Source organism: Notamacropus eugenii, chromosome 1 (genome assembly GCF_028372415.1).
Source record: "Notamacropus eugenii isolate mMacEug1 chromosome 1, mMacEug1.pri_v2, whole genome shotgun sequence".
Lineage (NCBI taxonomy): Eukaryota > Metazoa > Chordata > Mammalia > Diprotodontia > Macropodidae > Notamacropus > Notamacropus eugenii.
In genome coordinates this window covers 448,306,262-448,322,328 of record NC_092872.1, presented here as the reverse complement: position 1 = coordinate 448,322,328, position 16,067 = coordinate 448,306,262, and the positions used below count along the sequence as shown (strand labels likewise).

At 35.6% G+C, this 16,067-nt stretch overlaps 1 protein-coding gene and 1 pseudogene across 7 annotated transcripts in view; one reads left to right on the top strand and one right to left on the bottom strand.

The window, feature by feature from the left end:
- PBX3 (PBX homeobox 3) overlaps positions 1-16,067 on the bottom strand; it is a 293,993-nt gene that overhangs the window by 235,609 nt on the left and 42,317 nt on the right. The gene's annotated exons all lie outside the window — the stretch shown is intronic.
- Positions 11,460-15,307, top strand: LOC140529647 (cytosolic acyl coenzyme A thioester hydrolase pseudogene; annotated as a pseudogene).

Sequence of the window (16,067 nt, the reverse complement as noted above, 5' to 3'; positions counted from 1 at the left end):
AAAGATTGGAAAGATAAGAGAAGATCAGGTTGTGGAGATATAGAAGGTGGAAGTTTAGCTGGAAAGCAAGGGTAGTCAATCTCTATCACTTCCAGGATTAAACAAAAACTCCTCCAACTGATATTCAAAGCCTTCACAACCTGGCCCCCTCCTACCTTTCCAATCTTCTTACTCCTTACTCACTGCCATAGTAGTCTGTGATTTAGTGACAATGATCTCCCTGATATTCCTTGAAAAAGAAACTTCATCTCTAGACTCTGGGCATTTTCACTGTCTGTGCCTCATGCTTTTAATTCTCCTTTCTGCTTCATCTCTGCCTCCTCATTTCCCTAGCTTCCTTCAAGTCCCAGTTAAAATGCCACATTTTATGAAAAGTTATACCTGATCTACCTTAATGCTAGCACCTTCCCTCTATTGATTATTTTCAATTCATCCTGAAAACACCTTTTTTGTACATCGTTGTTTACAGAAGATAGTGAACTCTTTAAAAACCAGGACTATCGTTTCTCTTTCTTTGTATCCCCAAGGCTTAGCACAGTACCTAGGAGTTTAATAAATATTTACTAACTGTAACACACTGGGTAGACCATATCTGAAGAATTAATGGAAATACATGAAAAAGAATTATATTGTATGAGAAGCCAAAGACAGGGATAGATTACAATATAAACGAATGGAAAGAGTATCTTGCTAACAAGATCACAAATGCAAAGTACTGATAAAAAACAACTTTCCCTCCATTCCAAATACATGTGTGGGAGTGAGTGATCTCCTTGGTGTAAACTTGTTTATACAAAGACATTAAATAAGAATAATTTAATTATCAAGAATTAATTGGTAATGAATGATGGCAAAGAAAGAGATTTCCTTTTCCACTTGGAAAAATGAATCTAGGTCTAGAAAAGATCAAAGATTAAAAAGAAGTCCAGGTGGTGGCAGATAAGAAAGAGAGATAGGAAAAAAAAAAGATTTTTTAGCTCAGTTCAAGCTGAAAACAGAAGAAACATGCTTCTCAGGTATCCAGGGTATTTATGCTTAATCAGCCTTAACCAGCATTAGAAACTAGAGACTAAAAATAACATTATGACTATATTGGACTAAAAGTAGAAATTAAAAATGAGAGAAACTAGAAAAAATATACAAGAGAGGATTCCTAGAAGGAACTCTCTGGCCCATTAATAATCTGAAATGGTAGTTTAAGATAGAGTCCACTAGAATACGGTATCTGAAAAAGACTCATCTTCTAAGTAGGAGTCTGTATCATCATCAATCTCACATTTCAATATCACTTTTCTATTTAACAAGTGCTTTCTTCATAATGAGCTTACATATTAATTAGATAGGGAACATATTAATATCTCCATTTAAAAGATTAAGAAACTGGGGCCTGAGAAGGTAAAATAACTTTCCAATGGTCAGAAAGCTATTAAGTATTGGAGCCAGGATTAAAACTCATCATTTTTTTCTAGGAACCACTAATTGACTACTTATATGTAATCTGCACCATCTCATAAGTCTCCATCACTTGGAACAAGTCTTTGTTAAACTAAAAAAGTCTGGTCAGGATATGTTGGTTTTGTGATAATTTGCTATAGGAAAGGGCAAAGGGTTAGGCTAGATGTCAAAGGTCAGAACTTCTAGTAGCATTCAAATCCTTCAATAGTATAACTGTCTCAGTGGGTATATATTTATGATATGCTGTACCTTTGTTGATGAGCCAAAGCAAAATATCCCTGATATTCCAAAAAGTGCTTTTGTCACACATTTAATGTACAATCATTTTGAGCATGTGTTCTTTCTGAGAGAGGTAGTTTTTAAGAACATGTGCAAGCTATTAAAGCAAATCTGGGAAACTGACCAGTTTCAAATCACAAAGAGATGGCAAGACTACAAATATGGTATGGAATGTGGAAGGGTCCACCACAAAAATATCACTAACAAAGTATGTGAGGAAGTGAAAGAGAAGAATCTGTGGAAGCAATCTTTGCCAGGAACAATAACCTGTCTTTGGCAATATGTTTGGACTTCTTTTAAGCCCCTTTTTTGTTCATATTTACCATAATTCACTATTAGGCCCATATTATCAAAGTTACTCATAAAACTACAAAATTATCTTCTTGGTTTATAAAGAATAGGTAAGTAAAGTTGTTCTTCAATTGTGTCTACGTTCGTTCTTCGTTTTTGAAGAAGACCATGCCATCAGAGAAATGATGACATAACTTGCACTTGACTTTGTTTTGAGTGAGGGAGGGCTGTGCAAGGTCACCAGCCTCACTTCTCCTCTGGAGCCATCTGGATCCAGTGACCAGATTTTTCATCAGGATGACTGGAGATGACCCAGGATGCAATGGGACACCTTGGCCCCTTTAGGCCATAGCCTATTTGGTACTCAAAAATGGTCAAAGGAAGCTTTCAAAGGAAGAAACCCAAGCTAGCAACAGTACAAAAAAAAGTTCCAAATCACTAATATTTAAATGCACATTAAAGTAATTGTTCTACCTCATATTCTTACATTGACAAAATTATCCAAAAAAGGAAAATTATAAATGATGGAGGGATTTCATAAAAACAGACAAATTAATGTACTGTTGATAGGGTTATGAACAAGGTTGGCCATTTAGGAAAGCAATTTAGAACTATGCCTAAAATTTACTAAACTGTTATAGTTCAGTGTTTTGATGCAGTCATATAGTTGCTGGGTCTATACCTCCAAAGAGATCAAAGAAAGAGGCAAAGGATCTATACTGTAGCAGGAAGCACCCTGGCATATGCAGGAGGGTCTGCTGTACAGGTTCTTAGATCTGCTTTTCTAAAAGGAAAGCAACTTTTGAGGGGTCAACAATCTTCTTTAATTATACTCACCAGCAGAAGAAAATAGAAGCAGAGAAATAAAGACCAACGGACAGGGCTTCTGACTGGCTGACCATAAGCAATAGATACATCAGAGATCAACAGACAGATCCAACTGTCTGACCATTACATACATACATAGTTACCAGAGAGAGGGCACCAACATCTGGGTTTTCAAAGTGTGTGGGGTGGAGGATGGGGAAGAGGAGGAGGATGGCTATTCAGAGTCTCACGTAGCACATGAACCTTATTCCAAAGAGTAAGCCCCCAAAGCTAAACCTCACCTCAGAGTATAAATACACTTTTCAGAGCTGGAAGGTAACCTAGTGCCTCATTAATTAACAAAAGGTGTGCACATTCCTACAAAACAATCCTCCCCTAATCAAGCTCCCCTTAAAGGACTCCAGGTGAGGCCTATTAATACGTGGCGAAGATCTTTACCTCTAATTAACATTACACATATGTACAAAAATATTTATAGCAGCTCTTTTAGTAGTAGCTAAGAACTGGAAACTAATTGAACACATCAATTGAGCAATGTCTAAACAAATTCTGGTAAATGAATACAGTGGATTACTATAATGCTCTAAAAATGATGAAAAAAATAATTTTCAGAGAAATTTGGGAAGATGTTTTGAACTGATGCTGAATGAAATGAGAACAATTAGTGCAATAACAACAATACTATAAAACAAATCAATGCAATCACGAACCACAATTCCAGGAGGCTGACAGTGATGCCTGCTACTCACCTCCTGGCAGTACATTGATCGATTCAAGTTGCATGAGACACATTTTTTGTCATAGTCAATGTAGAAATTTGTTTTGCTAGACGAAGCACATTTATTACAAGAATTTTATCTTTATTTTCTTTCTATGGGAAGAAGGGAAGGAGAAGCAGTGAGAAAACAAATGTTTATTAATTGAAAAATAGAATTTTTAATTTATAGCAAAGAAAAAAAAAGAAGATGGTTTGGTAAAATGTTCACTCATTCAGTAAATACTTGTCAAGCACTTATTATATATAAAACAATGTGCTAAGCTTGGGAAAGATAAAAAATGTTACTAGACAGTCCCTGACCTCATGGAGTTCATAAACTAGCAGGACTTTAAAACACCAATACAAATATCTATAATACACAGTGACAACAAATTGCACCAGCACTTTGTTTTATACCTTACTATCTGAGGACCAAGGGAAATCTGTTAATAATGTTTAGAGAATTGAGACAGGGAGGGCTCAAGGAAAGATCTATCATAAAGCAGACTTAAAAGGATAGGCAGTGATTCAAAGAGGAAGGACAACAATACAGATGTAAGGAAAAACATGAGCAAAAACCCAAAGACTTCAAAGTGCAAAGCATATCTGGAGGACAAGAGTTCTCTATAGAGAATACATAGAGAGGGGTAAGCTGAAAAAAAAAAGACTAGAAAAGTAATAAAGAGTTCTCTTTCATACTTCTATGAAACAAAAAGTACAGTTAGTGAGGTGGAGCAAGCAATGGAATATTTTTTACAATTGTAAATTATACATGGTAAATTTCATGCATTAGTTTTGCTAATTCAGTGATATTTTAGGTGAATGGGAAGGGAGGTGTGAGAGTTGGCTTTATGGAGAATTCAACATATTACCAATGACAACTAGTTCCAGTCTCATTTGAATTCTGTGTATATCTTCACCTTTTAGATGTTTCTTGTAGACAACAGATTGTTACATGCTTGTTTTCCTATCCATTCTGCCACTCTTTTGTTTTATTGGATTAATTCATTCATGTTAAAAGTTAACAGTGTTAAGCTTGTGTTTCCCTCCATTTATTTCTTTAGTACTGCTTTTTAAAATATTTTATTCCCTTCCTCACTTAGGTCAGTACCTTTCCCCTTCCATACTTCAACATGAATCTGTCTCCACAGGCTCCTTTCCACCTTTCCCTGCTCTCATTTTCCTACCTTTATTCTAGTGGGAGGAGGCAGTTTATTTAAATTACTTTTTCTTTCTTTTATCTATTTCTTTCCCCTTCCCTTCTCTTTCCCCTCTCAGTTAAGGAGTTAGCTTGAAATCTCTCCCATTGTCCATTCCAATATCTCATATTAGTTTTCTTTTGTGGTACCTTTTTCTAAAAATTTTTTCTTTGCTTTTTTTCCCTCTCCTTATCTAGTCTATTCTGAAATTTTATTTTCTGATTTGCTACCTATATCCTTATTTTTTTTTCTTTTTTATTCTACGTTCAACATGGGAACGAAGCTTATGAAGTCCCAGGTTTGAGCTTTCTTGTCTAATCAATTTTTAAGTTGGAGTCATTATAGATCTTGCCTTAGCAACCCTTTCTCTTGCTGTGTCTCACTCTTAGAAATATCAATTCATAAAAGTAAGGTTGGATAGAAACAATATTGTGGGATATAAACTACTTGGTATCCCAAATCATTTAGTCCATTCCTAACTTCCTTCCTGAAGGCCATACCATCTCATCCTTGAGTTCATGCCACAACCCACTATGTGTGCTAGGAGCTGTCACATTCCTTCTCCTAGACCAAAATGCTGCCTGTCAAAGCATAATATTCTCTCAGTAAAGGTAACCTCTAATGTACCACTTCCTCTTAAACTAAATCCTTTGTCTTCAAATGAAAAAAAACTATTTCTAAATATGGAATAATTGATTTCATTACTTATACTTTCCTTAATAACAGAAGTTATTTATATATCTTGAATTTTTGTTGTTTGGGAATATCTGTAAGTTAAATATTCAGCTAATATCTATTTGGAAGTCTTCAAGAATCCCTCAAATTGTTCTCTTTTGCTCAACAGCCTTTTTTCATTGATCTTTAGGGTGAGATTCTTAGAGCATATCCTTTTGGATTGCAGCCTGAGCTCCTTTGCTTTTTCAAAATATGTTAACTCATTCCTTTGCAATTCTGGTAATTGCAAATGTGTTATTCAAATTTCGTTTCCTTTATATATGAAGGCCTTTCTCCTGGCAGGCTACAAAAATTTGTTGTTCATCATTTGAAACCGTTCAATTGAACCATTATGTGTCATATAGTTTGAAGCATATTGCTCCCTCACCCCATCTGGTGCAATCTGTAAATTCTTTCAATTGAGGCTTTGTTGCCTGTATTAAGAAATTCTGAGCAGATTACCTGTATTATTTTCCTGTATTGAGACTTTTTGATGTGTCATGTTCTTGTGGGTTATTTCCATACATCCCATCCTCATTCCCTCATTTTAACTTATATTGAATGTTACTGTAGTGCCTTTTGCTTCTCTTCGCCAAATTTTATTCCTCTTTTGAATTTGTCTTTCAAATCTGTTAATTGTTTATTTCTTTAGAGAGATTCCCCAGAGTGGATTCAATTTTTCTAATTAGCTAATTGAGGGGGCTTTTTTATTCTACATTGAGACCATATGTTCCAACCTATAGTCACTACTAATTTCTTCTGTTATGGAATTTACTTCTTTTTTGAACCATCCTTGAGCTTCCTTTTGTAGTTCCATGCTCTCTTTTGGAACTCATGATATTCTGTATTTATTCAGATCTTGATTCACTTTCCTTTTATTTTTGTATATTTGTCAGAGACCTTTGTATTCTTTTTCTTCAGGATTTAGGATCCTTTCTGTTTAATGATCTGCTTGTGTTCTGCAATTTGATTGATCTTTTTTTCTACTGAATCTTTTGCATTTCAAACTCTTGATTTTATTCCCTATCACACATTTTCAGAACTTTCCTCCTTCAATGGTGAGGATGTCCCCTGAGTATGGGAATTAAAAGGTTGCCTCAGCCTCCTCACACTGGAGGATAAAAGGATAACTGGCATTGGTCCCTGCCATGAGTAGTCTCTTTGGGAGCAACACTAACCATGGCTGGGATTCAGTCCCCTTTACTTCAGGCCCAGCACAGATACTCATACTATCACCTCATTCTAATTCTTCTGTCTGCTCTCCTTTCTGGCTGAATTGAACTGGTATCTGCTTTTTACAGGGAGGGAAGAAAGGACTCCAAGCAGACTACCTGAAGCTTTAGGGGTTTTAAACCAGTACCGTCAAAAGGTAGCAAATTTCAAGCCTCAGCTTCACATGGCTGGGCACAATATCTGCCACTTTTTTTCAAAATTAAGAAAAAGAGAAGGACTGTTCCAGAAAAATCTATGTAGAAGGGATTTCTAGATGAACTCCTGGCACAGTTATGTGTATTATCTTGTTCTCCTGCCATCATTATATGAATGCTGGTAGAAGAATGGGGCTGAGTGAATTCCTTTAAAAATTAGAGATCTCCATTGTTATTTCACAAGGTTTTTACTTGTTGGTACTATCATTTTTGTCCAGTGGATTTGTCCATAATTGTTCTACATCTGGAGCATAATTCCCCCCTTTTTTGAAGGTTGGAGAATTGAAAAGGTTTATACAAAATGATTAATCCACCATCTTTCTGTTCATATTAACCCATAGATTTCACCAGTCACAACTTGCATACAATAAGTAGAATGAGAGGCAAAATCAAGGGTACATATTATTGAAAAAGGAGGTGAGGGCACCATATATTTGAGAGTAAGGACTAACAAATCCAGAGTCCAGATAATAAGCTAGTACCTCTTAAATATTAAAAGGACAGGAATAAAGATTCCAGTGCATCATGGACAAGAATCACACAAAAACAGAAGGTATGGATAGCTTCTGATTTGCACCAGGGGGATTAGTTCTCTAATAACACAAACGAGATCATGGATCCATCTGAGTATCAGAGAAGAAAGGCACAGCTTAGTTTAGGGGAAAGAGTATTCGCCCTCAGGATGAAAAGGAAAAGAATAGATATACAAGTAAATATACATGCAAAACTCTGTTTTGCTTAGATTTATATAGTCTTAGAGAGTCAGAGCAGCAGAGTGAATAGGGAGCTGACTTTGGAGTCATAACTTTGTCATGTAGTAATCATTTGTGTGACAAAGGGCAAGTTAAGTAATTTCTCAATGCCCACAGAAAACTCTAAGACTATAAGTAGTAGTCAAATTACTGATTTGTATTGGTGGAATTTCCACATCAAAGAAATTCCAAGTCAAGGCGAACACACATACACACACACACACACACACACACACACACAAAATTGATAACACATTTCATTAAAAACTTAGCATGTTAAAGAAATGAGGAGTATATATCAGTTCTGATTTTTATTAAACTCTGGTTAATCAATATCTATACATGTTGAACATGGCAGTTTCCCTCTTATTATCTATCTTTTCCCCACTAAAACAAAGCATATATACTGGGTGTCCTAATAGTTGTTACTAACAAATAGTTGTTATATTGAAAGGGATGTTGTTTACATAAGTAGAGAGCTTTCTGGTATATAGATAAAACCTTGATCTTACTGATGTGAATATTTCCTCGACTGATACAAAGACCAAACCATTCATACTTTTTAATATGTTATAATTTTTATGTTTTCCCATAAATCTTCTGCCATAGAAGTTCTACTGAATGAACCAGAGGTCTACCTCAAATTCTTTTAACAGTTTGTGGAAGCCAGTACAATCCTTGGACTATCCATTTATTTTCCTTTGTTCTTACTAAAGGAACAGTCCACTTCCTTTTCTTGACATAAATGTCTGTAATATTACCTTGTATAATCATTTGTGTTATCACTGAAAATAAGCTGAATCTAGATAACACCCACTATGCATCTTTGTTAAGTAAATCATTATGCCTCACAAAATCCCCATGAGATGAAGAACCAAATGCTGTAACCACCATACCCTTCCCACACAAAAGAGCAACAATAAAATAATCCTATAAAAACAGCAAGCAACCTATCCAGCAAAAGTGCTCTATTCCACTTATCTACTACTGTGGTACAGATTACTGTGCTGAAGATTTGTATTGAAGGACATCAAAAAAATGCTGTTTGTTTGAGCTTTCCAATTGGTAAACTGCTGGAGAAAAAAAGCTCTTACTGTTTAATAATACAACTGTAGTTAGCCAAGGAGATTGCTAAAATCCATGAGAGGAATATAAATTTTATTGTTAAATGATATATTTGAAAGAACCAACTTCTGAACCAATATCAATGTAAAAGAAATTCCTACTTACTAAAAATATCTGACTATTGTATACGATTAAACATACTACCAATCAAGATTACAGGTCATAATATCTCAATTTCTATATGTTTTAGGTCTTCTTTTAGAATCCAATATCTACTGATCTTTTCTACACAGATGCTGAATTGTTGAAAGGAGCAACTAGAAAGGTTGAGGGTGTTGTAGAAGAGATTACTGTTTAGGTACAAGATGATCTCAACTTCTGTAGGTTTCTCCCAACTTTGAAATTCTGTGAATCTGTGATTCTAATGCTTATGTGGGAAAGTTCTATAAACAACTATCACTGAATTTTTACTTCAAATAGAAACTGTTTTGTCAGCTGGTTTGCTGGTTTTTTATTACAATTCACCCCAGAACATCCTCATTAGTTTATACTTTGTTAATGCTACTATTGTTATATAAGAAAGACAAGGATAACAATAAATATAACTGAATATACAGAGTTTGGGGCTGCTTATGTTTCTAAGGATGGTAGTGTATCAGAAGAAGAAATAATGTGCATACAGAAAAAAGAAAGTGTCAACCATTAGATGCCACTGAACTTTATAAGTCTGATTCTTCTTAAAGTAGAAGGGTATGTATTAAGTAGCTAAGTAGGATCACTCTGTAGGGGAAAGGCACTACAAATACATAAATACCACCACTAAGTAATACTTTATAACATATTTGTCCCAGTCTACAGTACATATTTTACATATTTTTCCAAATATAGTACATAATGAGGCTCAGTCTTCTCAAATATCTTCATTTGGTTACACCTATACTCATGAAAAGAAAACATCATCTGCATATTACTGCTTCAGGATGACCTAACAATGCATCTTTTCACCTGGAAAGATTTACACGAACTGACACAGAGTGAAATGAGCAGAACCAGAACACTGCACACAGTAATGTCAATGTTGTGTGAAGATCAACTATGATAAACTTAGCTCTTCTCAGCAAAGCAGTGATCCAAGACAATTTCAAGGGACTCATGATGGAAAATTCTGACCACATCCAAAGAAAGAACTATGGAGTCTGAATGCAAATTGAAGCATACAATTTTCACTTTTTTTTCTTTCTAGTGGTTTTTCCCTTTTGTTCTAAATCTTTTTTCACGACACAACTAATGTGGAAATAAGTTTAACATGATGTATAACCTATTTCAGATTGCTTGCTGTCTTAGGGAGGGGAGAGGGAAGAAAGGAAGGAGAAAAAATTTGGAGCTCAAAATCTTACAAAGATGACTGATGAAAACTATCTTTACATGTAATTGGAAAAAAATACTATTAAGTTTTAAAATGCATCTTTTCTCTCATTCCATTCAATAATAATTCATTTATCTAACACTTAAAAGTTTACAAAGCACTTTCTTCACAATCCTGGGAGGTTTACGTATAAGTTAATATTCCCATTTTACAGACTGTGAAGCAGAGATTCAAAGGTGAAATTATTTGCCCAGGATCACAGAGACAATAAGCATCTGAGCCAGCACTTCAATTCTAGTCTTCTCACTCTAACACCAATGTTTTGTCCACTATAAATTCCATCACACTATGCTGAAATTATCCCTTATTGAGAGAGGGGAAGATGTATTTTTACATTAAATTGCCCACAAATTCTCCCTTGGAACAAACAAGCAACCTCTTTTGATTAATTATTGCTGTTTCTAGTCACCTAGTTTTTCAACACAGTCCAAAATATAGCTTATTTAGGAAAAGAGAATAGATACTTCAAATATTTATAATACAAACTGAAATTCCTCCACTCTCTTATCAGAGTATGGGAGTAAAATTTGAATCCAAAACACAATGAGCCAGCCAAACACAAACTCTCAAAGTTCCTATTAAGTCATGAAGGCTGAGTACTAGTTCAGTGACAGACAGTAAGGCTATCAACCAAAGACTCTCCTAGCTAAGTTCAGAGAACTTCATCATTCTGCCCTAGTCAGACCATATCTCGAGTACTCTGAATGTCATATTTTAGGAAGGAAAATGTCTGGCTTAACTAGAGTGATCAGTACGATGAGAAATCATTCTATTAGGCATATCACCTGAAAGAAACTTGAGTCTAAATTAAAAATGTAGGAGACACAGAAGTATTTGCAGAGCTGCCATATGGAAAAGGGATTATATTTGTTTTGTTAGCCTAAGAGGGCAACACTAACAATAAAAAGTGCAAAAAGGCACATTCCAGCTAAATATAAGGAATAACTTCCTAAATTTAAGTTGTCTAAAAGTAGAATTCAATGATTGAGTTCCTATCAATGGAAGTCTATAGAGACTGGATGACAACTTGATAGTGATGTTATAGATAGTAATTCCTATTCAGATATTACATGGTCTTGACCTCCCTTCCAATTCTGAGATTCTATTATTCACTAAGTGATGGTATTTGGGGAGCAATAGTCACTGCTGAAACTATCTACTAAGACAAAAGACTGATTTATACGTTGGAAGAGAAAGTACTCATGTCAATGACATTATAAATCTTTTGAAGTATTGAAAGAGATAACTACTTATCTGACTATCAAAATGAAGGTAAGGATATACAAGAAGCCCTTGAGGCTATTACCATGTACTCAAAATATTTGGAACTCTAGATGAAAAATGACACAAACACAAATAAACAATGATGTTAAGCATTTTTAGATTAGATCATAAAACCTCAGAAAGAGTTTATTTTTTGTTGTTCAAAATCTGTGATTTTATTGAATCGATAAAGATCAGCACCTTCTCTACAACACATGCTCTCAAGAGAGTTGCTTGAAGCACTGATAGGTTGAACGATTTGCGTAGGGTCATATAATGACATAGCTAGCACTGATATAGTGGATAAGGCAGCCAAAAATCTTTATAAATATTATTTCATTTGATCCTCAAAACAATCCTTTGAAGTAGGTGATATTATCTCCATTTTACAGATGAGGAAACTGATATTAAGTGAATTGCCTAAGGTTACCCAGTTAGTGTCTAAGGTAGGATTTTTAAGTCAGATCTTCCTGACACTTTAACCAGAGACAGGAACTGAACCCAGGTCATTCTTACTTTGAGACTGGATCTCTATCCAGTACATCACACTCCCTTTCAGTGAGCTTGCTCTAGTATTAACTCATGGAACTAATATTTATAATGTGTCATCTTACACAAATACTATTTCTTATATATGAAACTATCTAGTTGAATTGCGTATCTGAAGTCAGGTCTGCTGATTTACAAAAAAAAAAAAAGGTTGGTTGCATTAGAAATTATTCAGTACATAAACATTTACAGAGGCACAGTAGGGTTTCACATCTTCATGTTGCCACTCACACATAGAGGGGGTGTACAATGGAGCAGTAATTAGACAAAAAGGTCGCCCTGAGAACAAATGATATAATTTCCTTGTTAACCATCTCTTCTTTCTTTCTATTAGACTTTTCTAAACACCAAGAAACTCCCTTATTTTGCCTTCACTTCTTGTAAATAATGTAAGAATAAATGGTCATGAGATTATCTTGGCTAAATTCAATAAAGAAATTACATATAAGGACAGTGTCCATAATGTACTTGAAAAAAAACCCACAAATACTCAGCTGAAAACAAAATGCAGTATAATTCCAAAGTTGTATCATTGATAGTGGCCTTGAATACAAAGTTCATTAACCAAGCCTGTGAAAATTTGTGCTATAATTATGGATAAATGCACTAACAATCTTTTAATACTCTATGGGAATATAATAGCCATCACCAGAGTTCATAATCCTAGATTTGAACAGTTTTTCTAACTATAAGCTGTCTGGGGAATTACTAAGCTGTCTGAAAATTGTGAACTCTGTACCTTTTTATCACACTGACTGGCTATTTGTTATAACTTAAAGTAGTAATAATATATTAAAATATTTATTAAATATATAAAAATGCATATTTACATTTAAATTCTACTGAATCCCATGCTCAAAACTTAAATTTAGAAAAGTATGGTGAAGTCACACACAACCCTGTTTACCCATAGCAGCAGTCAACCAAGAGGCATTGCTGCTTATCATACTACCTGGCACCAAGCTAAGAGTTAGGGATACAAGGTAAAACGAAAACAATCCTTGCCCTCAAAGAACTCACTTTCTGATGTGGAAGACAAGTGTGAAAATAAGTAGGCATAAATAAGATATGTATATACAGAAGAGATGGAAGGTATTCTCAGAAGGGAAGGGGAAGACAATAGTTGATAGGGGGACTGGGAAAAGCCTACAGAATAAACAGGAAAAATTGCTATTTTAAAATCTCACAAATAACAGCACAAGTTCTATAATAAGTCACTATATTTAGAGTCAGAAATCTGAGTTTGAAACCTTCTGCTAGTGACTATCCATGTGCCTTGGGCAAGTCACCTAAATTCTCTGGGATTCAGTTTCCTCCTTTATAAAAGAAAAGCTAGAGTACCTCTAAAGGTTAATATGCAATAAATTCTATGATCCTATTTGGATGTGCTTTGATGAGAAAGTAGGAGATATTTAGAAACAATCCTCAGGCAAATGATCAAATCAAATATTTATTACAGGAAAAAGAGATTATCCAAGAAATTTCTACATACACTACCTCACAAGGTGGGTAGTCACACTACTTAACACTTCCTCAAAAGGAAAATGTTTTGTAAATGAAAAGCATTGTATTATGGTGAGTTATTATTATCACTGAAAGCTATCCTGGGACAACTAATGGTACCATTGCATACTGTTTTAAGATTCACAAAGTCTTTACATATATTATCTCACTCAATCCTTGCAATAGTCCTGTAAAGTAGCTGATACATATACCACCATCCCCTTTTCTACAAATGTGGAAACTGAGGTTCAGAGGTGAAGTGTTCATTTAAAGTCTCACATTATTGATTCATTCCTCCCTAGGCCACTCAAAAACCAGCATGTCAGGAGCAGCAACACAATGTTGGGCAAAGAAACCACATCCTCATCTGCCATCCAAATCAGCAGGATAATGCGCCCAATGAAACCTACATTGCAGGCAATGTCAATGGAGGGACGATTTTGAAAATGTTTGAAGAGGCTGGGCCTATCATCAGTACCCAACATTGTAACAGCCAGAAAGGAGAGACCTGTGTGGCTGCCTTGGCCTGGGTGGAATGCACGGATTTCTTGTACCCCATGTGCAATAGAGAAGTGATTCATGTATGTGCTGAGATTACTTACACCTAGAAGCACTCAGTGGATTTCCAGGTCACCAGGTGATGTAATGTTAAGGTAATTTGAAGATCTTCCCTGCTCCTTAACAGGCCCACGTGACCTGCTTTGAGCTTTGGCCCAGCCCAGAGCTTGAGTCACATGAAGTCCATGGTAGGAAAAGCTTGCTGAATGAGGAGAGCAGGAAGGGTACAGCAGAAAGACAGAGTGAGGTGAAGCTGAGAGAGAGGCATCAGGCAGAGCAGAGCAGCTAGCTTGGGTGAGAAAGAGGCATTTTGTCTAAGAGAGCTTGTTTGTGGGGGGGGGGGTCTGACAGAGGGGAGGTTTGGAGATGGCAGTCCTCCCTCTACTGGTAATGGGTACAAACTTCCTTGTTACTATGGTAGAATTGACTTTCTGGTATAAATATTTTGGTTTTGTCTTTGAGGAAGAGAGTTTATATTTTGCAAATTGACCCTGGAAATATGCCTGTATATCAATAGCAGCTGCTGTGGTTATTGCATTGGTGTTACAGATGTTGGAAAACATCCTCACAGGTACTAGAAGAGTGACCAATAAGGCAGCACTCTGGTATGTGCATGGAAGAACGTGGATAAAGTACTTGAAGTCCCTCCTTTGGTGTACACTCAAAAGGAACAAGAAGAAGGTAGGAAGAGATATGAAGCTCAAAAGCTGGAACATATGGAAACCAAGTGGAAGAATGGGGAAATGACACAGCCTTCTATTAACTAAGAGCCTATACTATCAGCGACAGCCAGTCCCCCTTGATACATCTAGTGGGACCAATTGTACTATATACGGAGGTGTTACCATGAAGCTAATGGATGAAGTAGCTGGGATTGTGACTGCCTGCATTGCAAGACCAACACTGTCATGGCTTTGCTGGATGCCATAAACTTTCATGACAAGATTCGGGAAGGCTGTATCATCACCATCTCTGGACACATGACCTTCACAAGCAATAAGTCCATGGAGATCAAAGCCTTGGTGGATGCTGATCCTGTCATGCTGCATTGCCAAGAGACAGACCAGTGCCAGTGCCTTCGTCACCTCCATGTCCCTGAGTAAACAGGAGAAGACACTCATGTACCTCAGATGCTGGTAGAGACTAAAGAGGAGAAAAAGCGTTTTGAAGAGGGCAAAGGCAAATACCTGCAGACGAAAACAAAGCAGCAGGTCCAAATACATGGCGTCCCTCAGAAGTGACCTTCTATCTGGGCCAAAGCAACCCAAGAAGATGCAGATGGGAAGGAATTTGTTTGTTCACTTAGAAGTAACTCACTTGGCCAAAAAATCCTATTCCCATTAAAGACCGGTGTTCTGTGAAGTATTTGTAACAGTGTTAGCCTATAATATATTCTGAAAATGTATACACCAAAGATTATCAATATTATTCCAGTATAAATGTTAGACAGTATTATTCCAAATTGTCTCAAGTCAGTCCATGGAAAAAACTTAGAAAACTCTACTGTTGCCCATTGTAAGTTATATAAAGATTAAAATGACATTAATAAAACTATTGTAGCAAGAGAGAAAAGAATCTCATATTTTTTTCTGGAAGAGGAACATGGATTCAAACTCACATCTTCTGACTTGAAATTCTGGTTTTTTTAATCCATTTTTTTAAATGGAATCATCTCATTCCAGTATTTCTTGATTCTAGAATTTTCTATTAATCTTTTATAATTATTAACAAAGTGAAATATACTTGCTTATTATAAAATTGTTACCATTAAAAGATAGTAGACTTACAATAACCTTGCTTATTATAGGTGCATTCTAATGGAGAATGTCATAATTTTATGGGGAAATCAACATTTTTACTATTAGTCTCATAGGAATTATATTCAGATTCTCCTGGAGAATTTTCTGCCCATGCATATGTACAGCTGAATTTATTGGTCTGATTTTCCAAGAATTGAACAATTCACTTTGAGTAGGAAGTAATTAAGGAATATATCAATGA